This window comes from Theropithecus gelada, chromosome 1 (genome assembly GCF_003255815.1).
Source record: "Theropithecus gelada isolate Dixy chromosome 1, Tgel_1.0, whole genome shotgun sequence".
NCBI lineage: Eukaryota > Metazoa > Chordata > Mammalia > Primates > Cercopithecidae > Theropithecus > Theropithecus gelada.
The window spans coordinates 4,195,738-4,223,007 of NC_037668.1; the positions used below are offsets into that span (position 1 = coordinate 4,195,738).

Here is a 27,270-nt window from a genome sequence, read left to right on the forward strand (position 1 = left end):
ACAGGCAGCGTGGATGGCTTCACAGGTTACCTGCAGATTTCCAGACAAAGTGTTTCTTGCGAACCTGGTTTGGACTACACCTGGGAGACAGCCTGCCTAGAAGACTGAAGTGGAGAGCCTACCCAACTGAGAAGGGAGTTGAGTGCTCACTCAGGGAGAGGGCATCACACCCATCCAAGGAGCTGTGTAAGCTTCCTCATGATTATGTGGGGGAAAGTTCTCCAAAGAACTCTGAAAGTGTCCCTCAAGGGAGAAGGAGCCAGCTTTACATATATTCCAGGCCCAGAGAGCTTGGGAGCAGTTCATGACACTGTCACTCGAGTGAGAACTTCCATGCCCTGCTCTTTCCCTGCCTGCCTCAGTTCCAACCCAGCAACACTTTGGTTAGCAGTCTGGGAGAGGGCAGAGGCTCGCTTTTCCCTCCCACTCCAGATCCACTCTCTACCCTTTCCTAGCCACAAACCCTAGGAGGATGAACTCTATGGACCTCATCAGCAGGCTCCCTGACCTCCAAAGGCACCATGGGCTAACAAGCCAGGGTGGGGGATTCGGGGGGAGTGTACTCTCCGCCCCTCCCTGCCAGGTCACTGGGTTGCTGTGTCCCTCTCCCAAAGATGGAAGGACCCTGAGGTGGCCCACCCATACAGCTTCCTTCTCCTGGTTCTAGTAACTTCTCCTTCCCCTTGCACCTGCAGACCGTGGAATTCTCTGCTCTCCCAAACCATGCCCACACCTCCGTAAACAGTCCTTTTACGAACCTCCCCTCAACTGTCCAGTTTTGTGAGCCATCTGCTTCCTGTTGGGACCTTTGATGACACAGCGGAAAGAGAAGAGAAGCTAATTGTTCCCTTCTACCTCACCCCACCCCATTTCCATCTGTGGCAGGCAGAGCTAGGGGATAGGAGACATCCAACTCTTAAGTGAAGTTTAAAGTTATTATTATTAAACTGAACATAGAGAACTGAGACTGTGTCATCTAAAAGTGACCTGAAAAGTCATGGGACTTGACCCAGATTTCATCTGGGGTACAGAATTGCCTCAACCCAATAAACGTGCAGCAACCGTGGGAGCTGAAAGTAAAGCTGCTTTCTGATTACACCGAAGAGTTGTGCTTGTTCCATTCTCCCAACTGCCAGAGGTGGGATTCTGGGTGGCGTCTGCCTCTACGGCCCGTGCTCTGCTATACAATTTCTTACAGGACTAGTCAACGTAGGAGTGAGAACCTCTTTAACTTCCAATGTCCATTACAAGATGGAGACCTAGACTTCTCCTCCAGCAGCCTTCATTCAGAATTCTGTCTTTCTCCTCTGGGATTCTAACCTAAATCCATGATTCGGGGCATTTCCTTTGGTTTCTCTAGGGAGGAAACTGGTCTATGTTTTTGAACCAATGCATTTATATAGGATATGATTTGTGACATAGGCCTTCCTCCTCCTCACTGCTAATGACATCAGTTTTGCCTTTTATATCAACCTAGATGGAGCTTCTGGTGGTGGCCTTGTTGTTGTCCTTCGGATCTGGCCAAGATTTTCACAAATGATTTGAATACCTTTGAGTTTCCCAACTGCAGGCCTTTCTTTGCACACACTCTTCCCTCTGCCTCTATTTCTCTACTTCCTTCATCTCCTGTAGTTATCTTTCAAGTCCAGCCCTATATACCTGCCCAGCACTGTGGCCTGTACTCTCACCACTTTGGGAGGCTAAGGCATGAGAATCACTTAAGCCCAGGAGTTGGAGAGCAGCCTGGGAAACACAGCAAGACCCTGTCTCCAGAAAATAAAAAATTAAACAATTAGCCAGGTGTGGTGGCACATGCCTGTATTCCCTGCTGCTTAGGAGGCTGAGGTGAGAGGACTGCTAGCGCCCAGGAGGCTGGGGCTGCAGTGAGCCAGGACTGCACTCTAGCCTGGGTGACAGAGCAACACCCGTCTCAAACAACAACGACGACAGCAACAACAAAAATCCATCTGCTTCAAGAAGCCTCTCATGGTGTCCCTGGGAGGGTAAATCATCCCCTCCTCTGTGCTTCTGCTGGATGGGGGCCACATTTCTGTTTTTGTGTCATACTGCATTGTAATGATCTCTTTGCATGCATGTCTCTCCATTACTGGGCCCTCACTAGGCAGTGAACAGCTTGACACAAGGTTCATTGGTGCTTAATGATTTTCATATATTCCATGTCTGGTATGAGGCCTGACACATGAGGGCCCCATAAAGATTTTTTAGAATAAATTATGAATGACTCAAAGAAAGAATGAATTCCTTTAGTTTTTGAATCATATGGATGAAACAGCCAACATGCATTCAACACCCTACATGATCAGCACTGTGCTAGGCACGAAGCGGGGCCACCTCAAGCATGAGGACACCATTTCTGCCTTCGAGAAACAAACAATCTGGCTGAGGAGGCAGAGCGAACTAATAAGTAGTAGTTGTAGCGGCAGTAACAGCAACTAGCACTTATGGAGTGCTTGCCACATGCCAGGCACAGTTCCAAGTGAGTTACCATGTGGTAACTGACTCATTTTAATCCTCGTAATCACCCTATGAGGAATGCGTTTTTATTGTCTTTAATTTACAGATGAGGAAACTGAAGCTTAAAGTGAGGAAGGGGCATGCCCCGTCCCAACCAGCATAGGACAGATCACAGACACCAGAGGAGTTAGGAGAGGAGGGAGTTGCTTGTGAGCTGGAGTCCTCGGGGACCGCTTTGAGGGGAGGCTGCACTTGAGTTGAATTGTGAATCCCCCTCCCCCTCACTTTGCCTCCCTGACCCCTGTGCATCTGGAGCCCTGGGGAGACCACTGCATGTTGGATGACTTTGCGAGGGCACCAACGTCATCAGTGCTCCCGCCAGGCGCCTCCCCAGTTCCGGAGCCCAAGGGGACAAGAGCCCATGGCAGCAGCTGATTAATTTCCACTGACAAGAGGTTGCGTCTTCGGCAAGCATGGTATTAAATAGCTCCTTTTGATCATAATTAAGTTTCTCTCAGGCTGATGCTATAAATAGCCATGCCCTATTGATTGGAGGGTCTGGGCTGTGAGCTCAGCACCCTCCGGGAGCCTTTCCAAGCCGGGCCTGGGCTCTCGAGTCCCACTTTTCTTTTTCTGATGTGTGGCATTCCTAATTTCAAGGGCAGGTGCAGCTGAACGCCAGGCTTGAGTTCAGCTCATTTTCCCAGCCCTCCCCCACTTCCACAGCTCCTTCCAGGCTTGGCTCAAGAAGGTACTTGGCTTCCCCAAGGAAAACCAGGCGCAGACCTCAAGAAGCTGGAACACCATCTCTCCTGGGCCGCTTCAGGACCTGAGTCTTTCCCTTTCTCTGCAAATGAGGACAATAACCCTACCCCTCCCTACAGCACCTGGACACCCCCTTATGATACCAGTAGGGAAACTGAGGCCCGGACAAGTGAAGATCTTGTCTAAAGGTCTCTGGAGAAGAAACTAACTCACAACTAGGGTTGTCCCTGCCTCTTTCTCTTCCTTAACAAAAGTGGAACCAATCTTGTTTTGCTGTACTCAGTGCTATGTTTAAGACAGAATGAGAAGAAGGGCCTGGGGCCTACAAGGCCCAGGGTCACAATAAGGGGAGGAAAACATCTCAAACAAAACCCATTAATTATGATCCCTGTGCCCAACAGATTTTTATACTGGCGGAAAAGCACCAGGTAGAACACTGTGTCTCCCCTCTAGATGCCTTTCAGAGTCACTTCCCAGAAAGCTACAAGATTCTTTCTCCAGGGGTGCTCCCCAACTCCCACTAAGGAGGCCCCAACAGCCACTAAGCACACACACAGTGCTGCTACTCGGTCCAGTCTGTGATTTCTTGATACCTGGTTCTGTTTCATCTGGCACCACCCAAGGAACGTGATGGGCTGGGAACAAGGCAGTGTGGCAGAGAGAAAGGGTCTGCCCTTAAGTTGCCAGGCTTCATATGATCCCACTTCTGCTACCAACGAGGGATGGTCCTGAGAACACAGCTTAACCTCTATGCCTTAGTTTTCCTCATCTGTCAAATGAGTAGGTGAAACAAAATGACCTTTAAGGTTCTTTTCTGTTCCAAGTTTCACAACGATATGATTTTAAGTTAAAAAAAAAAAAAGGCTGGGCACGGTGGCTCAAGCCTGTAATCCCAGCACTTTGGGAGGCCGAGACGGGCGGATCACGAGGTCAGGAGATCGAGACCATCCTGGCTAAACCGGTGAAACCCCGTCTCTACTAAAAATACAAAAAATTAGCCGGGCGTGGTGGCGGCGCCTGTAGTCCCAGCTACTCGGGAGGCTGAGGCAGGAGAATGGCGTAAAAACCCGGGAGGCGGAGCTTGTAGTGAGCAGAGATCGCGCCACTGCACTCCAGCCTGGGCGACAGAGCGAGACTCCGCCTCAAAAAAAAAAAAAAAAAAAAAAAGATATGTGCACACATATGCCAGGAAGAGAGCATGGAAGAGCTCAGGCTCTGTTTTCATCTTAAAGAAAGAAATCACTCGGGCTCCAAAAGGAGGGCATCTGCAGAGGGCTGGACCTGGTGTCAGGCTCCTGCCCTCCACTTTTTATGGCAAACCATGGCTGTGAGCCAGATCTGTCCCATCTCCTGTTTTTATCAATAAAATTGGAACACAGCCATGCCCCCTCATTTACCCATTGTCTATGGCTGCTTTTGTGCTACAACAGCAGTGCTGAATAGATGAGAATATATGACCCACAAAACCCAAAATATCTACTCTCTGTCCCTTTACAAAATAAGTTTGTTAAGCTCTGCCAGGGCATGTCGGTGGCGTAAAAAGAGGGGAGAAAGGACTCTCCAGTTGAGGCGAAACTTGGGGAGATCCCGGGCAGAGCTGACTTCCTATTCTCCACTGTCCTGCAACTCAGGGTGTAGTAGGGATCACTCGTACTTTTCCAGGAGACATGGATAAGGACCCTGAGCCCTAGGGACCCTGCCCAGTGACCTAGCAGCCTGGAGACAGGCTGTCCCCAAACCACCTAGCATACACACACATCATGGGGTGGAGTAGGACAGAGAGGCAATTTCTTTTCATCCTGAGTTTGTGAGAGTAACGATCCTAATCCAACTTGTGTAAAGAGCATCCAACTTGACCAGGCTGTTCTCGTCCCCACTGGGGTTCCGCGGCTAATCTGCTCCAGAAAAGCTCCCCAAACCCCTGCAGGGCCCTGAGCTGAAGCCAAGGTAGGAGAGAGCCTCAGGTCCATTCGCAGTGCTCAGAAGCAGAGTCATTCCCTAGGAAGAGTAGGAAAAGTTGGTCACTGACAAACAAAGCAGAATGGAGGCCCTATGAGCTTCACTTAGTTCTCTGATGTATGACCAGAGCAGAGGCACTGCCAGGGAACTAGGGACCAGGAAGCGACTAGAAACAGGAAAATTAAGTAGAATCGAAATTGGTGAAATAAAACACATCGCCATTTAACCTCCACTCTTTGTGCTCCCCATAGCTTCCCAAAGCTCTCCAGGATTGTGCTGCTCAGCCTTGGATTTCTGGGGATGCTTTTGTTGCTCCCCTTTATTCTACCCCTCTGGAGCTGGCAGGCCCCCTCCATCTGGCATCTGTCCTGGCAGACGGCACTGCACTACAGCCCTTTGATCTCCACCCCACAGTGTCCAGCATCCACCTGCAGGGTTGTAGGGGGTTTTCATTGTCTTCTCTTCCTCAACATGAAGCCTGATCTGGTTTTTGAGGGTGGGGGTGGGGGAACAAAATCTCTCCATTAGTTTTTACACAGAGGCTGCCGGAGGCCATATGCCGTGTTCTCCAGCTCTGCCATTATGCATCTTGCTTGTAATTGCTTTAGAATGACACTCATCATGTTCTATTTTATCACCCAATGACAGATCCATGTAGGAGAAGGGAAACACACTCTCGTACACACACTCACAGAGTCAGCCAGACTGCATAACAGTTAGGCAGAGTAATTGTTCTGAAATTCCAAGAGCTGGACTCTGTCCACTTGCTTAAATAGAGAATGTGTTGCATGCACAGTTACTGCTTCTGTGTATCAAAAGGATGCGGTCGGTGGTGGACAGCCTGGCCCATGCTTCCAGAAGTGCTTTCCCATGTTCATGTGCTCCCTCTAACCCCCCACAAACCCTCAGCCTTCTTTGCTGTAATTACTCAAGGATGGTTTATTTTCAGGATGGAAAGACAACTATAAACAGAGAAGTAAACAGAGGCTATTCCCCAGTATTCAAACATTCCACCTCAAGCACTCTGAGGCAAACAGTCCTCCCTTCCCACCCCTCTGGGTCTTCTGTTACTTCCCTTGCCCCAGGAGGCTCACCCCATCCACCACTTCCTACCCTCATCAGGGAGGGTCTCTCTCCTTCCTAAAGGTCACCAGGGTTGGAAGCTTCCAGGGTCTCCTGTGAACTAAACTATAGACGCTTTAACTTGGCTCTTGAAGCCTTCCTACGGCCAGCGAGGGCAGTAAGGTCTATATTCTCTTCCTGCCCCCTGCTGGGGATGGCAGTAAACCGAAGACACCAGTAGCTATGAGCAATGACCAGAAACAACTTCTGTGTCCCAGCTAGGTGCTCTCTGACACACTGTAGGTAAATGGTAGAACTCCAGTAGCAAGCCTCTTCCTCAGAGGCTGGAGGTGCAAAAAACAGTTCACAGTTAAATGGTCTCACAGCCTGATATGGTTTGACCATGTCCCCACCCAAATCTCATCTTGAATTGTAGTTCCCATAATCCCCACGTGTTGTGAGAGGGACCTGGTGGAAGGTAATTGAATCATAGGGGTGGTTTCCCCCAAGCTATTCTCGTGATAGTAAGTTCTCACCAGATACAATGGTTTTACAAGGGGCTTCCCCTTTTGCTCAGCACTAATTCTTCTCTCTCCTGCCGCCATGTGAAAAAAAAAAAGTGTTTGCTTCCCCTTCCACCATGGTTGTAAGTTTCCTGAGGCCTCCCCAGCCATTTGGAACTGTGAATCAATTAAACCTCTTTCCCTGTCTTGGGTATGTCTTTATCAGCAGCATAAGAATGGACCAATACACAGCCCTAGCAACTTCTCCCTTTCCCACCTTGGACTAAAACCCTCCATAACCGATGTTGGGATCTGTCTCCTCTACCCAAGCTGACTTCACAGCAGACCCCATGTAAATGCTTCAGGGCCTGACCAGCTATCTAGGGCTTGGAATCTGGGCCCCCAGGAAATACAAAAAGCCAAAGATCCTTTCTTTTGAAGGATGCTGATCCTCAGCATGCTTGATAAAGCCCCATTTAGCACATCCCTCCAAAAACAAAAACAGGGGACATATACCAAGAGGTGGGGAACTATATGAGCTAAAGACCAGCCAGGGCTGGTACCCCTTCCTCCCTTCCCCACAGCAGTGGTCAGGCACGGACAGTTCCCAAGAGTGCAAGAGGACCTCTCCAGCTCCCTCCCCTTGCCCAGAAAGTGGCCCAGTATACAAAACAACTGGAAGACTCTGGGGAAAACTTGGGCCAGAGGTGGGGTAGGGGGAGAAATCCCATGTTAACCATACAGGCTGAGACAGGGAGGGAGGCTTGACTGAAGTATAAACAGTGTAAACTCTCAGCTGGGGTGGGGGGAACACTTTCTCTCTGACCCCTCCTCTATTAGGATACGAATGAGCTTAAGTCCTCAGGGATGAGAGGAAAGAACAGAACAAGCTGTTTCCAGAGTGCTTCCCACCAGCCCTCATGGTTTTAATACTTCACAAGGAGACCGAGGGGGGCCTGAGGCCATGGCAGTTGGGGAGGCGAGTGACTGGGGAACCCCATCCAAATGCCAGCTTTCCACTCTAGGGAAGACCTCTCTGGGTGGTGCCTTGCCATGTCTCTGCCAGAGCCATGAGGAGGGGGCCTAGATAGCAGTAGACTCAACTCTATGCTCTTGTCCCGGAGAAGAGAGGTACAGCACAGGGGTGAAGCTCTCTCTGTCCAGGGACCACAGCCCAGCCTAGTTTGCTCCTCCCTGGCTTAGCAGCCAGGGGCTGGCGGCCAGGATTCTGGTTGGTCACAGAGGGCCCTGTCCACCTGCACTCATCACATATGCAGTGTGTGTCCTCAGCTGTTCCTCAGAAAGCAAATATCGACGCCAGCGAGGCCATTGTGCTCTGAGCAGCTCTGTCACCCCATCAGACCTGGTTGGCACAATGTTTCCCGGTCTTTGTTGAATATGTCCAATTTCCTGACCAACTCATCTCTGATAAATAATTGTTTCCTCGTTCCCTCCAGGCAGTTCCAAGCTAGGGAAGGGTAGAGGCTGGTGTGATAGGGACAGTCCTTTCTTTTGTCTCCTTGGCATCTGAAAGCCAGGGTTGACCTCTGCTTAGTGCAGGGGAGCACAGGCTCCTCTGCCAAGCCCCATCTCCTACTTGGCAGCTGCCAACTTTTACCAAACTCCTTCCCTCCTTGCCTCCCTTCCAACCTACTGTCTGAATACCTCCTCTTCCTCTTCTCTATGCTGAAGGTGTGCATTGTGGGATGGGAGCAAGATGGGGATCCAGTAGGACAGTGACCTAGGGAACTGGATATTTTAAGGGAGGGCAGAGGAGGGCATTTGAAGGTTTCATGGCATGAAGGGAAGAGCATCCACCAGGAAATAAAGTGATCTGGGTTCCAGTGGTGTGACCACGGTAGCTGCCTGGCTAATACTGGGGCTGTCGCCTCAGCTTTCTCATATCTAGGACAAGGGGGCTCAACTACATCCCTCTACCCCTAAGTGAGTGATGCCCACAGAATCGAGCCTTCAGGCAGCTACAGTTCCACTTCTGTTCTCCCTGCAGCTTCTGCCCTGAGTTTCTCTGGCCCGAGTTGCTGGCACACCATCTGGTATTCCTGGGTGAGCCAAGAGTTATTTACCAGTGACAGCTCTGTTCATCTGGCCATTGCCACCCAAGCGTGAGGGCAGGAGAGCTCATCCAAGTCCCAGTGATGGCTAAGACTGGGCACGCATATGTGCCAGGCCCTGGTCTAGGTACTTCATCAACGTCATTATTTTTAATCATCACAGCAATCCTCATTTGCCAGAAAAAGAAAGTGAGATTCACAGGTGGATTTCTGTTTGATCACGTTGTAAAAAAGTGGCAGAGCTGCAGATGGAACCCAGGTCTGCCTGCCTTTGGAACACATGCTCTTATTAACCCGCACTCTCCAGCAGGGGTCTTCTTTGAGAGGGTCTGACCTGCCCGGGCAGCACACGGTGCCGCTGAGACTGCAATCATGATCTTAGGAACGAACATGTCTGTGGCTTCTTCCCCTTTGGCCTGGGAGAGCTGCAGAAGGCCTAGGGATAGGAAGAAGTTAGTGCACCAGAGAAGAAAATCCATTCTCTGTCCATTCACTGCCTTCCCCAGCCCCGACCAAAACAGTGACATCACGCCATTACATCCCACTCTTAGGGACTTAGAACCCCTGTCTTTGCATGGGCTTCACTACCTTAGTGGAAACAACTTGGACTTTTGATCAGGCTAAAGCCCACGTGGACGCTCTGCCTATCCAGATGTTCTTTGTATTTCCCACTATGAAATGCAGTCCACATGGTTCATGGTTAGGACCCTGAGGTTGGTTGCAAAAATGGCCACCAACTCTTCTCATCCCTTTGTATTTATACCACTATGCAATGTGATGTTGCTGCTGCTCCTCCTATCGAAAGGTAGAATCTATTTATCTACTCTTTTCATCTGGGTTTGGCCATGCAACTTCCTTTGGCCATTGGGACATTAACAACTGCGACACAAGCAGAGGCTTGAACAGAGATTGTGTATGAGGGCTTGGCCTGTCGTGCAGCTCTTGGGAACCCTGTGACCACCACCATTGGAAGTATCTGGGATAGCCTGCTGGATGATGTGAGACAATAGCCATGTCACCTCTCCTTGTTGCCCCAGGTGATCTTGAGTGGGCCACCAGATATGTGAGTGAGGCCTTCCTAGACCACCTGTCCCCAGCTGGGTCTCCAATGACCAGGGAGATCAGCTGAGCCAGACCAGACCAAGAGAACTGCCCAGACAACTCAACCCTCCACCACACAGAATCATGAGATATAATAAATGTTTATGATTTAAGCCACTAGATTTTTGGGGGTGGATTGTTACATAGTAAAAGTTAACTGATTCAGAACCCCACAAAGGAATTGAAGAAGGAGCTACAAAATAGGTCCTAAGGAGAACATTGCCTCTCTCAGCTGAGAGAGGCAGCTGAAGGCAGTGGCTAATGGGGTCCTAGAGCCAGAATGCCTCAGGATGAAACCCTTCTCTGTCATTCAGTACTTATGTGACCTTTGACAAGTTACTTAATCTCCCTGTTCCTCAGTTTTCTCACCTGTAAAGTGGGGATGATAGTAATGCCTGCTTGATAGGGCTGCTGTGAAATGGAGTTAAACATAGAGCACTGAGAACATGACCTGGTCCACTGTGTTTGGATTTTCCTGTCATTATTACCCTCACAGACAGTCCTGCCAAAGTCCCAATTGTCAAAGAGTTCTTACATGGAGGAAGGGGGCTGACTAGCAGGTCTCTAGTTCCAGTGAGGGCTGGCGTGAGGAAGTGAACTGAGCCTACCGCCATAAGGGACAGAGGTCAGACCTCAGGGGAGACTTCCTGACAGCGAGCATTGCTAGACACAAAGAAGGTAATAGTGGACCATATGGCTACATGGCCTTCTGTGGACAGAGACGCCTAGGCAGGCTGCACTGCCTCTCCATCGCCACACAGGGACTTCTCCTTTGAAAGGTTTCCTGCCTAAGCAAAACCTCAGCTTCTCTCAGAATCATCTTATGGCCTTCCTTGAGGCACCATCCCAGGATTCAGAAGGAATCAGTCCTCCACAAGAAAGAAGAGGAGAAGTCATCCTTTATCCCAATCCTTAATCCTACCCACCAGTCAGGGTCTCTGAATTGCTTTCTGATTGTAACTCTATTTTGATTCAGCAGAAGGAGGCAAACAGGCACTTACATGCCATTATGGCTGCCCAGGCTCCCAGCCAGGGCCAAGCAGGGAGGGGAAAGGGACCAGCAGTCTTCCTGGGCCACAGTACTGGGCTCTGGGACTTGACTGTCTTCCCTGGCTTGACACACTGCTCTGGTCAAAGCAGATTTTTCACTGAGGATGGCCCAGCTGGGACCCTGAGAGCAGTAAGTGGGGAGGGGTGACTTCTGGGCAGGCTGAAGCCCGGAATGCTAAAGTACAGCCTCCCAACCTGTGGGCTGCAGTACACAGGTGGGTGAGAAGGGGTTACAGGCACGCAGACAGATACAGATTCCCTCCCTCCCCTGGCCTCTGCAGCTCCTGAGGCAGCTGGTGGGGCAGGGGCAGCAGAGCCCTGGTCAATAACCTCCTGCCTCAAGCAGCCTGGCCAGCCCCAGAGGAGCAAGGTCAAAGACACAGCCAGGTGACCACAATGGGAAGCACAGCTCTAAGGGAAAAGACTAGCACACTTGGTGCAGGAAAGGCAGCACTAACTCAGAGGGGCTCCTCTCGGAGCAGAATCAAAGTTTATATTTTTGAAATTCTAGGTGTTACTAGGAGGTAGACACAAGAATAGAATGGAGAACAGAACTTACTCCCTTGCAAAGTCGGGAAAAGGAGGGGGTATTGTCCTCCCCACCAGGGAGGGACTAAGCAATGATGAGAGAGGATCCTGTGAGCTGGGGCACCGGAGGGCTGCTTCCCTCACCTTTCTCCCCATTTTCCGACGTGTGCAATCTTTAACTCTGCCAATGAGCCTGTCATCCAGTTTATCTGGTTCATTTTCTGTGCATGGTGACCACACCTGGCAAGCTGTTCATCACCCTAAAGGGCCTGAACTCACGGTCAGCACGCCAGGAATGTTTGTTGAACAGATAAAGGAAACGGGCAACAGCAGAATCGAAACAACATCTGCAGGCGAAAGCTTTGCTGCACCCCCCCCCCCAACCCGCCCCCAAACACTAATTCTGTAAACAGGACTGCAAGTCCAAGGACTGCTGAATCTCTCTGGCTCAGGAAAGATCCCCCAGCAATTCCCTCTGGATTCTTCAGGAACAGAGTTGCTTTCTGAGTAAAAGGGGTGTGGAGATTGGGTCAGAGGCTCATCTAAGGACCAGAAGATCCAGCTCTGGATCAGAATGCTGCTTCTGGTGTGAGAGAAGGGTCACCTCTGAAGAGGTAATCTTCCAAGAATGGAGGGAATCTAGATGGCAGGAAGAGGGCAGGAACCTAAAGTTCCCTAAGTCAACAATGGCCCAGGTTACCCTGATAACTCCCTCCTCCCTCCCAGACCCCTCATGGCCAGCAAAAGCACACACACACACACACACACACACACACACACACACACACACACGCCAGGAGCATGGTGCCAGGTTCTGAGTCTCTCCTTCAACTTCCACTTTTTGCCCAGAGTACTTGCCCTTTCCAGCTCTCCAAACCAGCTTTCTCATGTGATGTACACCCTCCTATAAGTTCTAGCTCTTCTGTGATTTCTCTAAGTGGAACAGATTGATGATCCCCTTGCAGCCCCTATCTGGATAGGAAATGTCGCCAAATTACATATGCCATTCCAAATTTGGGCACACCCTCCCTCACGTCATTCCATGAAATGCACAAACCTTACACTGGACTCCTGCTTGTTTAGAAGTTTTATCCCTCAGTATGTTTGATTCGCACATGTGCAGGTGCCTCTCCCTGTCCGAAGTGAGCCAGCAGGACCATGACAAGGCGGCAATGGACCAGTATACATCCACTGAGCCCCTCTGTGTGCCAGGCACTCTGCTGGGAGCTGGGTTCCAGGACAATTGCCCCGACTTTGGGGAACAAGGGCTGCCGATGCAAGCAGGGCTTGTTTAGGAGGCTTTCAGATGGTGGTGACTGGGATTTCCCTACAAGACTCACTCACCTGGCCCACCCCACCAAGCTGGCCTTCCTTGGCACCACTGTGCTGCTGGCTCCCCAGTCCTTATCCCCTCTGCACACTGGAAGGAAAGCCAAGAAGATGCTCGCATCCTGGAGAGAGCCTACACACTTACCCTCTCCCCAGCCCTCTGTGATCATTTAATGGTTGGTTTCATTCAAATAACTCAAGGTAATGTAAGCCATGCTGCCCACACGGATGCTAACAGCAATATATAGATTCCCCTGCATTCTTGCAGGGAACTCATGTAATAAAATAATGGGGGTGGAGAAGAAAAGGGCCATTTACAGACCAACAGGATTACAGGGGAAGAAAAACAAGTTGGTGATGGGGGTGGGAATGTAGGAAACCAGCCACTAGTGGAGGTATCAGTAGGGCTGGGGTGGTAGGAGTCAGTGGAAGGGGTAAGAGCTCTGCTTACCCCCAGAACCCGCCCATTCATGCTGCAAAGGTCCTTGGCTGTTTATCCCAGAGGGCCTGGTGAGGTCCCTGAGTGGTGGCTCCACTCACTGACAGACTTCACTCTTCCAGGGCTGGGCCTGGGTCACCCTAAGTCTGTGCCAGGATAGATGTATCACAGGTCCTCTTGACACAGAGTCCCCTAATGAATTCCCTGATCTGAGTTATACCTGGCTTCTAGAACTATTTCGTAACAGAACCTTCCAGTTTCTCAAAGCTCTTGTCTTTCTGAAGTATAGAGAAAGTAGATTTGAGTTCAACACAAAGAGGATGTTAGTGATCACTGACTGTCTCTACCAATGGAATGAACTGCATCAAAAAGGGTAAACTAGTGGGGCACGGAGGCTCACGCCTGTAATCCCAGCACTTCGGGAGGCCAAGGCGGGTGGATTACCTGAGATCAGGAGTTTGAGACCAGCCTGGCCAACGTGAAGAAACCCCGTCTCTACTAAAAATACAAAAAAATGTAGCCGTGGTGGCACATGCCTGTAATCCCAGCTACTTGGGAGGCTGAGGCAGGAGAATTGCTTGAGTCTGGGAGGCAGAGGTTGCAGTGAGCCGAGATTGTGCCATTGCACTTCAGCTTGGGCGACAAGAGCAAGACTCCATCTCAAAAAAAAAAGGGTATACTCCCCATTTCTGGAAATATTCAGGCAGAACTCTTGCCCTGTGCTGGGGAGGGTACTGAAGACAGTCCAGTTCCGAAGGGAATAGCAAACTAGACCCTAAATCTAGGATTTGTGGGGCTTAAGTGTCTGTCTAAGCTCATCCTTTAAAAAGCCTCTTGGTCCCAGGGTTAATGTCTTATGCTTTTCCTTCTCCTGGCCCAATGAGAGGCATCCAGGGAGCTGAATTCACGGTTCCATGCTCTCTCCAAGCACGGCACCTCAGCCCTGTGTGGGTGAGGCTGTTGACCTTGATCTGCGTCCTGCCAGCTCACTGTCGTCAAGTACCCTGTTCACGCACCCTGGGCGAGTCCGCAGGCAGGGCCTCCCAGGCCTCTCCGCAGACTTGCATTTCTAATGGCTGCTTTGGTCAAGGACTCTTTAACTTCTGCTTCTTTGGAGGAGAAGAAATGGGAATAGAAGGTCCCCAGTGCACTACCCTCTTAGGGGCTGGTTCGCCAGGGTTAAGGATTATCCAGGCTACTGGGCTAATGACCAGTTTACTTTGGAAAAGTGAGAGATTTAAGCCTTGTGCAACTGGTAGGTGAGAATTCATTCAGTCCAACCCCCTCACCATTCAGAAGAGGACACTGAGGACTAGAGCGAGGAAGTGACCTGCCCTAGGTTACACAGCTTGCCAAAGCTGGCCCCACACCCTGACTCCCAATCCAGCAGTCTTGCCAGCGTCCTACAGAGCCCCACTCTAGCCAAAGGATTCGGGCAACCTATGTGAGCCAGCTCAGGCATAAAGCACCTAACTCAGAGCAGAGACACAGCAGCCTCTGCTCCTCAGATGAGAAGCTGACCTTACATGGAAATATTCAGAAAGACACACACAATGCGTGGGAGTGAGGAGGGAGGTGGGCATAATGCTTCATAATCTCTCTGTAAGCCCTGCCCAAACTCTGAGCATGCCAGCTGGGCTGCAGAATTTTTTTATTAATCCACACAACACACTTTTTGCTTGCTTGAGACAAGCTTCTGCTGGAGTGAGGAAAGAAAGGAGAGAAGGGGGATCTGGCTCGGAAGGCAGGGGCACGAGTCCTCAGGTACAAAAATCTCAGGAACTCTGAGCAATTTTTACAGGCAGAAGGGAAATGGGCCACGGAAGAAGGGAAAAAAGAAAAAAAACAAATCTAGGGTCACATAAGCTGTATTGATCTTCATCTTTCCTGTGGAAAAATGGCATGAAAAAGAATGAGGCCAACAGCTACAATGTCAGAAGAGCCAGCAGAGGAGAAAGTGAGGATCACAACTTACGAAGAAAGATCCATACCTGGTGACTGGGGGTTCCTCAGGAAGGCTGTGGGGCCATGCCTGTCCTGTTACACCCAGGGGTGACATCTCCAGGGGAATCTTCCACCCCCAGCCCCGGCCCCATCTACGTTATCTCCTAGAACCAAAAGTGCCTGCAGGTCAACGCCAGGACCTACTGCGGAGGGGCATATGGCAGACAGGGGAACCTGTGCTCTGTCACGGGCTTCTGACAGGCTCCCCGACCTGGTCTCCAGAAACGTGGGAACTGGCTTCCAGTTCTCTGCTGGCTGGGCTGTGATCTCTAGTGGACTAGGAGGGGACCGGCTGAAAGGCTGAGTGATGCCCAGAGCTGCTATGGACTGGGTACAGATGTCACCAACTCCCAGACCAGGACACTAGCAACAAGGCTCCCTGGAACCAGAATCTCTCAAGAGCAGGAGATGGCATGAGATTTTAAAAGTTATTATAGGCCGGGCGCGGTGGCTCAAGCCTGTAATCCCAGCACTTTGGGAGGCCGAGACGGGCGGATCACGAGGTCAGGAGATCGAGACCATCCTGGCTAACACGGTGAAACCCCGTCTCTATTAAGAAATACAAAAAACTAGCCGGGCGAGGTGGCGGGCGCCTGTAGTCCCAGCTACTCGGGAGGCTGAGGCCGGAGAATGGCGTGAACCCGGGAGGCGGAGCTTGCAGTGAGCTGAGATCCGGCCACTGCACTCCAGCCTGGTCGACAGAGCGAGACTCCGTCTCAAAAAAAAAAAAAAAGTTATTATAAAAGATATTTACATAGTGTGCATATTTACAATTTTCCCTCTTTTTTTTTTTTTTGGAGGGGCAAAACCACGAAGCTTACAATACATGAAAGTTTCCCATTTCCTTCTTTTGTGTTTTCCTTCCCTTTCGCCAGTATGTGCTTCCCCTGCTGGTGAACCACTGCCTGCCTGCCTGCCACAGGTGTCCTTGTCCCTGTTGGCCACACGAGCCTCCATGCCCACCCTCTTGTGCCTACTGACCTCGTCTCCCTTGACTCTGACCTCCCCTTTGTCCATTCTTCGTCCATTCTGTGTCCACCCTTCACCCTCAGAACCTTTGCCAACAGAGCCCAAGAGTCTTTGGTCCTGGTGTGGTAGGACACTGGGGGCGCACGCATTTCCTCTCCTATGCTCAAGTCAGAGGCTGTGGAAGGAGATTTCTCCACCTCCTAGGGAAGGCATTTCAGGCTCCCCAATGCCTCCAGCGGCAATTCGGTGGAAAACGATAGGCAAGAGCAGACACCGGTCAGCCCAGTGCCAGTCTGAATCCCAGATTCTCCACTGGTCAGTGGTAGGCTCCGAGCAGGCTTCCTCAGCTACAAAACACAGATAATAGCAATACTGCTCTCATATGGTCACTGGGAGAGCTAAATACGTAAAAATAATTAATAACATTATAAAGGCTCAATAGTATTAGCTGTTATGATTGCGGTCAATGTTGTTGTTAGGGATAATGACAGTCATCTCACATGTCAGGGTGAACCTATTTCTACTCATTCAATCTTCAGTGGAGTGGCAAACAGCTGTTTCTCCACCTTCTGGCTAACAACCCTAAAGAGACTCAAACACAGCTATTAAATCGTCATTTCTGTTGTGGGGCAGCCTCTTTCCATCTCAAAACCAACTGTGGATGGCACTTTCCTGGGGGGATGCTGGATGGCTGACCCTGTGCACTCTCCTGCTGTGACCCCTTGGCTCACTCCACGTGCAAGCTTGCACGTGGCGAGATCTCGGCTCACTGCAACCTCCACCTCCCAGGTTCAAGAGATTCTCCTGCCTCAGCCTGCCAAGTAGCTGGGATTACAGGTGCCCGTCACCACTCCCAGCTATTTTTTGTATTTTCAGTAGAGACAGGGTTTTACCATGTCAGCCAGGCTGGTCTCGAATTTCTGACCTCAGGTGATCCACTCACCTCAGCCTCCCAGTCCTTCTCATTTTAAACATTCATTTGTTGATCATGTGCTGCTCTTACTAAAAGGTCTGCTCCAGATAATTTGCCTGTTCTGTTCACAGATACGTCTTTGGCCTCCAGCATGATGCCTGTTGCATGGTAGACCCACATTATTTGTTGAATAAACAATCAAATGAATTAATGTATTTAATTTTTCCACCAAAATGATCTTTTAAGGGCCAACTGAAATGCCACCTCCTCCAAGAAGCCTTCCCTGATCCTTGCCTCCTCCATCTTCTCCTCACACTTTCCTGTCCTTGATTCACGCCTCTGACATTGTTGAGCCCAGAAATGTACAGCTCTGTGAACACAGGCATTTCTCTTACTGGACTAAAGTTCCTAAGGAAGCCAGTGGACTCTAATGAAGTCAAAGGACCTCAATCTGAACCCAGTAATGCTACTACCATGTGGGAGCTTGGGCACAATATTTTAATCTTCTCACAATCTTCTCATATGTAGAATGGGAACCTAACATCCACCTCAAGGGATTTAGTCCCCACCCCTTTCTCTCTTTGCAGCTCCTCATATCAACTAGGACTGGGTCATCTTCATAGTGTCAGCTCCATGCATGTTTGCTGAATTAGTGAACCATCACTTCCCCCAGTTTCTTACCAAGGGCCCAAGACAGATGTCTCCTAGAGGGGGCAGGTCACAGGATGCTCTCAGTGATAACAGCGGGTGCATCTGACATTTTTCTCCAAGGGAAAGGAAGGAGTAAATGAGAGAAGTGGTGTCTTAAGTGTCTGGAAGTTCTGCCAAGAGCTTGGCACTGCAAGAACCAGGACAGTGTCACCCACAAAGGCTGTACCACTCTGAAGCAGCATCACTCTTGAACAAGCAAAAATGGTCCTTGGTCTGTGGCCATTTAGACCCCATGTGCCATCCACATGCCAATGTAAGGGTCTCTTTATGATTATTATTATTATTATTATTATTATTATTATTTTAGCAAAGCTCATAAATTCTGCTTTCTTGGGTGGGTACTGTTTGTTTAATAATCATTGCTGGAGGCAAAAAAAAAAAAAAACCCACAAAACAAACAAACAAAAAAATCCTTGTTTTACTCAGAAACCCAATCTGACCTTTTGGCTTCAGCAGAAACACAGTATAAAAGGGAACTTCCACAGGTGAAGACAAGAGACTGAATCTAAGCTTCAGCAAAGCTGTTCACAGACAGCACCAAAGTTTCTACTGGGGGCAGGTGCCAGAGAAGTAGGGCATGAGGCAGGAAATGCTCCTCATGCCCTCTTCTCTTCCCTCCCTTCATCTTTCCCTGGCCAATCTCATCTATTTTTTCTGCTTCAGCTGATGATTTTGGAAACGGCCTGTTTATCCTCTTTCTCCCTGCTAAGCTCCAGACCCATCTTTCCACCTGTCTGCCAGCCACCTCAAGGACACCCAGGGTTAACTGCAAACACCACAGGTCCAAAGCCAAGCTCGCTGTCTCTGTCTTCCCTCTTGACCTCCTGACAACCTGTTCCTTCTCTAAGGAATTCCAACCTCCATACCTCTACTCATGCCAACTCCATACCTCTACTTATCCAGTCTTATAATTCCAGAGTTCTTTTCTTCCTGAGTGTCATTCCATTCCAGTCCTTTCTCTTCTATTTCATTGCAACTGTCTTAGTCAAGCCTTCTTTACCTCTTACCTGGCTTAATCTTCTGGCTGACTGTCCTGTGTCCAAGGGCACCATTCCACATTCATCCAGAACACAGCTGCCAAATAAATCTTCCTAATGAATACACACTGGACTACCTTTAGTGGTTCCCTAATGCCTATCAAATGAATTCCTTAGCCTAATATTTTAGGCTCTCTGCATCTCTATCAAATCTTTTGTTACTGCTTTTCTCTAGCTATTTTCCTATTTGTATATCTTAAACACTAGCAAACCAGCATATTAAGCTTCCCAAACATCAAGCCCTTTTGCAATTTATTAGGATTTCCCATTTCCACATATCAAAATCCTATTCACCACTGTTGGTCTAGCCAAAATCTCCTTTCCATGAAGCCAATCGTTCATTCATTAGCAAGTGTTTGTTAAGCATTTATTCTGTACTCCTGATCTTTTCAGCACATGCCCCATTCTCCCTTGTACACTCTCATGGACATACTCCAATTCCCCGCTATACTGACAACTTCTTAGGGACAAGCCTCATGTTTTCTTTATTTCTATATATCCCCCAAAATGCCTACTAATATGCCTTGCAAATTCAACTGGATGTTGAATAATGTTTGTTGAACTGAATCAAGATTTGTGCTGCCCATAGTTTTGATATTGTTTAGTTTAATTCTCTTAGTTTTCTTTTCTGCTGAAGTATACGTGTCCAGAAAGAAGTAAAAATAAACTAATGATACTCCTCAGCAGCTATAAGCCTGTAATTATGGTTAACTCTCGGTTATCCATGCCACTGGAAAAATAGCATTGGAAAAACTCCCACATCAGAATCAAAAAACCATTCTTTCCATCAGTCTTTGACATGCATTGTTTAGTTTTTAAGCAGCTGATTTTCCTTTTTAATTGTTTGGCTGATCAGTTGATATCTGCATTTACAGTCTTTCAATAACTGGCTGGGCAATAGGGATAGAAGGAAAGATGGAGGACTATGCTACTGGGAGAAATCCAGTTCAGAGCGAAACATTTACTTTGTACAACCTCAAAGGCAAGGCTCTGGCCAGTCAGAACATCATAGGCACTTGGAGTGTGTCAGCAGGGCCCCATGGTTTGGCCATTTCTTTTGGATGACTGCAAAGGGTAGAGATTTCCCAGTCTCCTAAAGAGCCCACTCTGGTGTCCAGAATTTGCTTTCATATAAAGAAGATAACAAAGTTCCACTGGGACTGATAAGGTTCTGGGATGGAGGGAGGGCTGTGTTTCCAGTCCTGCTGGGATCGGAAGGAGCTGGCTGTGCCACTGGAAACCACTGGGTGCAAATCAAAGAAAATGTGATTTGCAATTTTGCAATGATAGCTAGATAATGTAGGGGGGAAGTTCCCCTTTTCCACTTCTGAAGCAAACAAATATCACATGTGGTAGATTCGGCAGCTGCATTAGTTGGGGAAAATTGATGCACATTTCATGTGTCAGGGAGCTGAATCCCAGAGAATGGAGCCAGCCTCCCAGAAAATGGTTTCTTTATATAGTTCATCTATTTATTGTTTGATTGGGTTTTCTGTATATTAAATTCAAACTGTTCTGCCACTCATGGGCATTATGATGTGTTGGCTCCGTGGGAAATAATGAGGGTGATGGGATTTTACAGCATTGCATTACAAAGGAGGCGTCCCCAGCCTCATCTATCTCTCCATCAACTAGCTTGTGCATGAGGTGGCACTTATATTAAAACGATTTTTCTGATTCAGTTTAATGACACTCATTCAAGTCCTGACACCCAGAATAAGATTACACGAGCTAAATGCAATCTTCCTCTATCCAGTCATGGTCAGCAAAGGCTCAGCTATCTTCCCTCTCCAGTCCTCGTCTTCCCATACACCCGTCATTTGCATTGAGCTAGTTGGAGGGAGGTAGGAGTGGGGAGAAAATGCCTGTGTTCTGGCCAGAGAAAAGCAGACTGGACAGAGGCTGGAGTCTGAACTTGTTTTGGAGGCTGCGGCAGCTGAGCCTTCTGGCAGAAAACTTTGAATACCCAAAAGCATTGTGGGAAGTCCTTCCTGCTTGTCACTAGAAGTTGGTTTGAGGTCAATACTGCACACTTCTTCTGAAGAAATTTCTGGGGGCCTGGTCCCTGTTTCCCAGATTTAAAAAAATAAAAAACTTGGACATCACTAGAGGATGAACACTTAAGATATGAGTGTTTGGTAGAGTATCAGCTTCCTGGAAGTGGTTGGTTGTGTGCAGAGCCACCTGCCTGAGGATAGCGGGTGGGAGGTGAGGAGACTCAGAGCTAAAAGTCTCTGCTGCTCTCCCTGATGGGAAAGAGTTCCCAGCTACAGTGGAGCATGGACCAGAGCCCTGCAATGGCCTGGGGCAGGAGCTCCCTCCTGGGTGGGGGGAAACAAAAATACTCAAGTAATTACTGAGGGGCATTTCCCTGCTCCTGAGGAGGGAAATGCTGCCTTTTATTTACACTATCTTGAGGCAGAATAATTGCTGCTCCTCAGGAGGAATCCCGGTTGTGTTTAATGGGTGTGTTTAAAGAGAGAAACTCAAACGAAACCAAACAGAGAGATACAGAGAGAGATTGAGATTGATTTTGAGGGATTCCAGAAAAGATCTGTGAAATGGGCACCAGCCTAGAAATCCCTTTCCAAAAACTGCAGCAATTTGAATTGCTGAATCAGAAGACAAATTCAATGTGATGCTCCCGGTGTGAAGCACCCAAAAGGCTCAAATCCTACTGGTGTGAATTAATCTCTCCCATCTCTGCAGCCTGAAGCCCTGTGGCTTCCTCTGCCTCAGCTATCATAGCTGCTGAGTTTTAGAGTGGCCTCTCTGTTTTCGTGTCTGTGTCAACACTGTCCTCCTCATGGCAGGAAGCACTGTGCCCAGCCACTTGCCAAGTGCTCAGTAAATGTTGCCCGGGTTGAAAGGAAAGTTCTCTCCAGGTACAGACACTGCCTGCTTACTGCCAGCATCAGGCCTACTCTGAGATGCTGATGCTACAACTCAGGCGCTCTGGCTTGTTTGTTACATGCTGAGGTCTCGGTTGCTCCTGGCCTTGGAGCCATCCTGCGAGGCCTTGAGATTTCTTCTTGTGAAATGCTTCTCCCAGGGGTAGAGAAGATCTTTAGGACTGTGTCTTCTGAGCCAGTCCCCTGTTGTGGGAGCTGGTGAAGTTTTCAGCTGGCTTGGTGGGAGCAGGACCAACAAGCACTTCCTGAGAAAGCTTCCTGGTGCCTCTACATTCAAATATATGCAGAATTGCTCACTTCTCCCATTTCCACTGCCGCCACCCTCAGTCCCAGCCACCTTGATTTCTTGCCTGGATTATTGTGTTAGCTTCTCCCTTACAAGGTATTTACTATCTGGCAGCCAGAGCAATCCTTTAAAAATGGAAGTCAGTGGCTCAAAACCCTCCATGCCAAGCAGAGTAAAGACAAAGTTCTTGTGGTGGTCATGAGGACCCTACATGAGCTGATTCCCCTGTTACCTCTCTGGACTCATCTCCTGGTACTCTCCTGTCCCCTGCTCTTGCAGCTTGACCATTTGGACCTTCTTACCTTTTCAATCACAGCATACCAAGGCCCCTCCTGCCTGTTAGACTTTGCCTGTTGGACTTTGCATCTGCTATTCCCTCTGCCTGGAATGCTGTTCCCCAAGCTATCCTCATTCCTTCAGGTCTCTGCTCGAATATCTGAGAGGCCCTTATTGACCTCCTAACATGAAATAGCAACTATCCCTTGCTCTGCCCAACCCCGCACAATCAGCACTCCACAATTGTCATATCAGGCTTTAATTTTCTCTGCAGCCTGATAAGATGTATTTATTTATTTGCTGTTGGGTGCTGTCCACTAGAATGTAAGCTCCACAAGATCAGAGACTATTTTCTTCTCTGCTGTATTCCCAGTGTCTAGTAGGTGCTCAATAAACATTTGTTGAGTAAATAACTGAATGGAGAAAAACATCATGGGTAGAGGGGCTTACCTATGGCCCCCCTTCTCCTCCTCCCTGGCCCCAGAGTCTGCAGGAAAAAGCGTAGCCAGGTAGCCAAGAGTTGGATGCAAACTTCCCTTGTAAGAAAGCCCCAACCCTGCTAAGCCTAAAATCAGAACCACAGAATGCCCTGCCTGACCTCCCTATCTCTACTCTGTCTACAAATACTATGTCTGACATGACTATATAGCTAACATGTAGATAGCATGTTCATTGGTTCTCATATTGGCAGAAGATGGTTATCAAATGAGAAAACTAAACAAACGAACCTGAGTGAACAAATACTTAATTGAGACACACTATATATCAAGCTCTGTGTAAGGCACGAATCATGCATGATCTCTTGAACAGAGAGCTCACATCCTGGGGGAAAGACACATAAACAGCTGAAGTTCACAAAATGTGGCAATGACAAGACAGAGTAATGCAAGGGCTACAAGAGGAGGCAAAAGAAGTGTACCCAGCTCCTGGAGGTGACACGGGACTGAGTTTGAAGGATAATGTGTATCAGCCAGACACAGAAGCAGAGTGAAGGGTAGTCTCTGGAGCACCAGAAAGAGTATTCAAGTTCAAAGGTAGAGAACTGGGTCTCATTCAATTCATGTTGCCTGAGCCTTACATTGGCTGATGTGCAATCATAGTGCCTGTGTATTCTCAGAGCCTGCCATGCTGCCTGGAGTGTAGGAGGCACTCAATAAATGTTGAACGAATGAAAGATTCCTTGTTGAGATGCAGTTCTGCACCCTCGCTTAAGAATTTCAGCACCAGAGAACTGTCAACAAAGAAATGTCAACAGAGAAATGTCAACAAAGAAAAGGCTTTGAGGTCTTCTGTTCCCAATAGGTGTCCTCAGATAAAAGTCCCCTAGGCAGGGACCCACCCCCAGGTAGGTGGACACTATTAGCCAGCGTCCTGGGGCCAAGGTGCTTGGGCATTGGGAGGAGCGTTGATGGGCTCTGGAGGCAGTAGATAAAGGTGCAGATAAAATTTCAGGTACTGAAGGGTTAACAAAAACAGATCTCAGACTGGCTCTACTTCTGGCACTATGGGGAGGCTTATCAAGTACCCCATTCTGTGGTGTGCCTGTATCGATCTCCCAGGCTTAGTCTCCCTGTCTCTTGGAACCTCAGGCAGGCCCCTTCCAGGATTATGTTTTAAAGTGAAATGCAAATCACCTGGAGGCGGCTTCCTGCTTGGAAGAAGTAAAAATCAATTCTGTTTTCATTAAAGTGATTTTTGGACACTGTCAAATGCTCTCTCATCTCAGAGCACGGGGTGACAGACAGGCTGCTGGTCTCAATTACATAACTGAGACAACCAGTAGCAGTGGGCCATCTCATCAGGATCAGACACTGCTCTGAACCCCTCCCGAAGATACCCAAGAGCAGCCTCATCCAAACCAGGCCTGGAGCTGGCCTCCCCTGGTCCTTGTGGATGCTTGCTCGCAAGGCTTTCCTCCCACATGCTCTCCTCTTTCCCAGACCCTCTGGAGCTTCTCCCATGGACTGTCCGGGACAATCATGATGCCAAATGAAATTAAGAAGGGAAATCTGCTTTGAGAGAGTTTACGTCATATAATGCATTCTCAAAGTAGTTAGGTTGGTCTTATTTAAAATTGGGAGTTCTATGTTATCCCTTCCCTCTGTTAACTGAGATAACTGAGGATTGATTTTATTTATAGCGTCAATTATGAGGATGGAAATTAATCCTCAAATGGGGCATTTGGGAACTCAGCTGTCAGGGGGCTCAAGGGAAACCTGGGCAGAGCATCAAGGGTCTTTCCCAGTAGCACAAGAGGCTGCAAAGGAAAGCCATCCTCAAGCCCTGACAGCAGCTGGGCTGTTATTGTTCTTGTGTGCTTAAGGTATTCTGAGATATTAACTAAACGGTAATAATTGGTTCCAGGAGATCTCTCCCTGGAGGACACCTGAGTAACTCATCAACGAGGTGCTGGGAAAGCAGGCAGAGAGGGCAACCAGAGCAGGAAGAGTGAATGCCTTTACTCCGTGTATCAGCTCTCCGTGCATCAGTCGGCTCTGTCCTGCAGAAGAGCTGGAGACAGTCCCGCTCCGGACTGGAAACAGGAACTCAGGGAAGGACCAGGGAAGGGAGTGTCTGGAGAAAGGAAGAGGTAGATGTCTACTGGGAGCTGTTGGAAGCAACTGAATGATGGCAAGATATTGGTCCTTGGTATTCCATGGCCACTTGGGACTCAAATGCCAGTGTAGAGTAAGAAAAAGATGGACTTTCTGGAATGGTTGAACAAGGCTACAATTAACCATGAATGTGGTCAGGACAGAAACTAGCCATGGAAGAGGGAAAAGTTTCCAGGGTCAAGTCAGCAAAACGTCCAGTAAAGACAAGAAGATCTCCACAGTACTGCAGGGCAGCCCAGGGAATAGATCAGACACCAAGTAAAGGCTGCTCTCCTCCCTCCTGGGGGACCAGGGCTGGGGCAGAATACATATATCTGAGGGGGCTTCAGGCTGTGCAGGCTCAAATCTCAGATCCACCTTCTAGAGAGAACAAGTAGGTCTAGAAGGGACTGAGAATAGTATCAGGTCAAACAAATGGAAGAGTCACTCCATTCACACTGGTTCATCCATTAAAAGCATTTTGCCAAGCACTTGCTATGTATAACCAAGCAACAAGCCTGGTAATGGTGTCAACTGCCAACTCAGGTCAAAGTCAAAGTAGCCTGACCCAGCAATGAGCTGCACTAGCCAGGACAGAGGGAAAGAAAAAGGTTGCTTCCTCATTACTTATCTGAGTTTAAGGAAGACACTACTAAAGGTTTCCTTTCTTGCCCGTTTGTTTCTCCTCCCAGAAGCTAGACATTTAAATGCATGGGGAAGGTAAAACAAACTTGTTCATTGTCAGATGTGGGGTGAGGGAGCCCACCAGGTCCACATTCAGGGAAAGCACGCTTCTCCCTAATGCAGGCAACCTTCCTTTCACCCTCCAGCAGAATCTACCAGTGCCCTCCCAAGAAAGTAAAAATGAGATCAAGATAGTCCACCTTGATGCTGGACTTGCCCCTTAATCTACAGGGTGAATGATAAAAGAAGTCAGCGGTTTCCCCAGAGCATTAAAACATGGATTAATCACCATTAATTTCTAAGGCAGTATTTAAACTGCTCAGAAGGAAATGCTTTATTTTTAAAATCTCCGTGTGTCTGGTACAGTGCCTGACACATAATACTCATTGGGCTGATGCTTTCTTGACTGGCAATATGACTAGAAGAGAGTGTCACACCCTGAGGCCATAATAAAAAAGTAATAACCCTGAAGGTCTGATTTCTACCTAGGGGACCTGATGGCATGGGAATGAGTAGTAGGGTGAAAGGAGAAAGGGCATTGAAGCAGCCAGATTGGTATTTGAAAATTAGTTCTGCTCCTTATCAGCTACGTAACTATGGAAGTTTATATAATCTCTCTGAGCCTCAACTTCTCCATCTTCATAGGGTATAGAATTTTTTCCAACCTTGCAGGGCTGTTGTAAAAACTTAAAGAGATAATATATGCAAAGTTCTTAGTACACTGTCGACATATAGTAGACAATCATATGCTGTTATACTACTAATAAAAAGCAACGAGCAGGTGGTTATCGGCATGCCTGTTTTCCTCCACATGGCTATCCTGAAGGATCTCTCTGGTGTCATGAGTCCCATCAAGGGGCATCTGAGGGCACTGGGCAGTCAGAGCCACATCAGGAGATTGACTAGAAGTGGAAGTGAGGTGTCTGGCCACGGGTGAGGTCCCCTTCAGGAAGGTGAAGGGATGGCTAGGGTCAGCCTAAAAGGGATAAAGATGACCTCCTGACAGCACAACTTCTCCAGCCCATTTTATCCCCCAAATACCCCACTGCGCCAAAAAGCCCACATCTGCCACCTGAACCAAGAGAAACAAGGTCAAATGACCAAACATTCTTACCCACTCTGGGTGAGCAGCCATTTGAAGTGTGTGTGTGTGTGTGTGTGTGTGTGTGTGTGTGTGTGTGTGTGTGTATGTGTGTGTGTTGGAGTGGGAGGAAGGGGCAGGGTGGTTCTGTCAGACAGATGAGAAGTAAAGGGAATGCCTTAATCAAATGTGGCCTTCACAAATGGATGGTGACACCCTTGCTCTTCCCCTTGCTACTCCCTCACTCTCCTGTGTGGCAGAATGACAAATGTAATCATTTTAAAAGTTCTCATCACCTGCTCAGTCATTCCCAATAAGCATATGCAGCACTATGGAAAACCCGACACTACTGCCTCCGGGTTTCGGCCAGGAAAAACAAAAAATCATATCACCAGGACACCACCAACCAAACTGTCAAAGACAAAATAAAAAGCTTCATGAATTCTCCATCAGCAATATAACGCTTCCTGGCCTAAGCAAATATAGACCCAGTATATGAATTGTGGAGGGATTTTGCATT

At 48.6% G+C, this 27,270-nt stretch overlaps 1 protein-coding gene across 2 annotated transcripts in view; it reads right to left on the reverse strand.

Moving 5' to 3' along the window:
• Window positions 1–27,270, reverse strand: part of KCND3 (potassium voltage-gated channel subfamily D member 3) — a 215,084-nt gene that overhangs the window by 179,299 nt on the left and 8,515 nt on the right. The gene's annotated exons all lie outside the window — the stretch shown is intronic.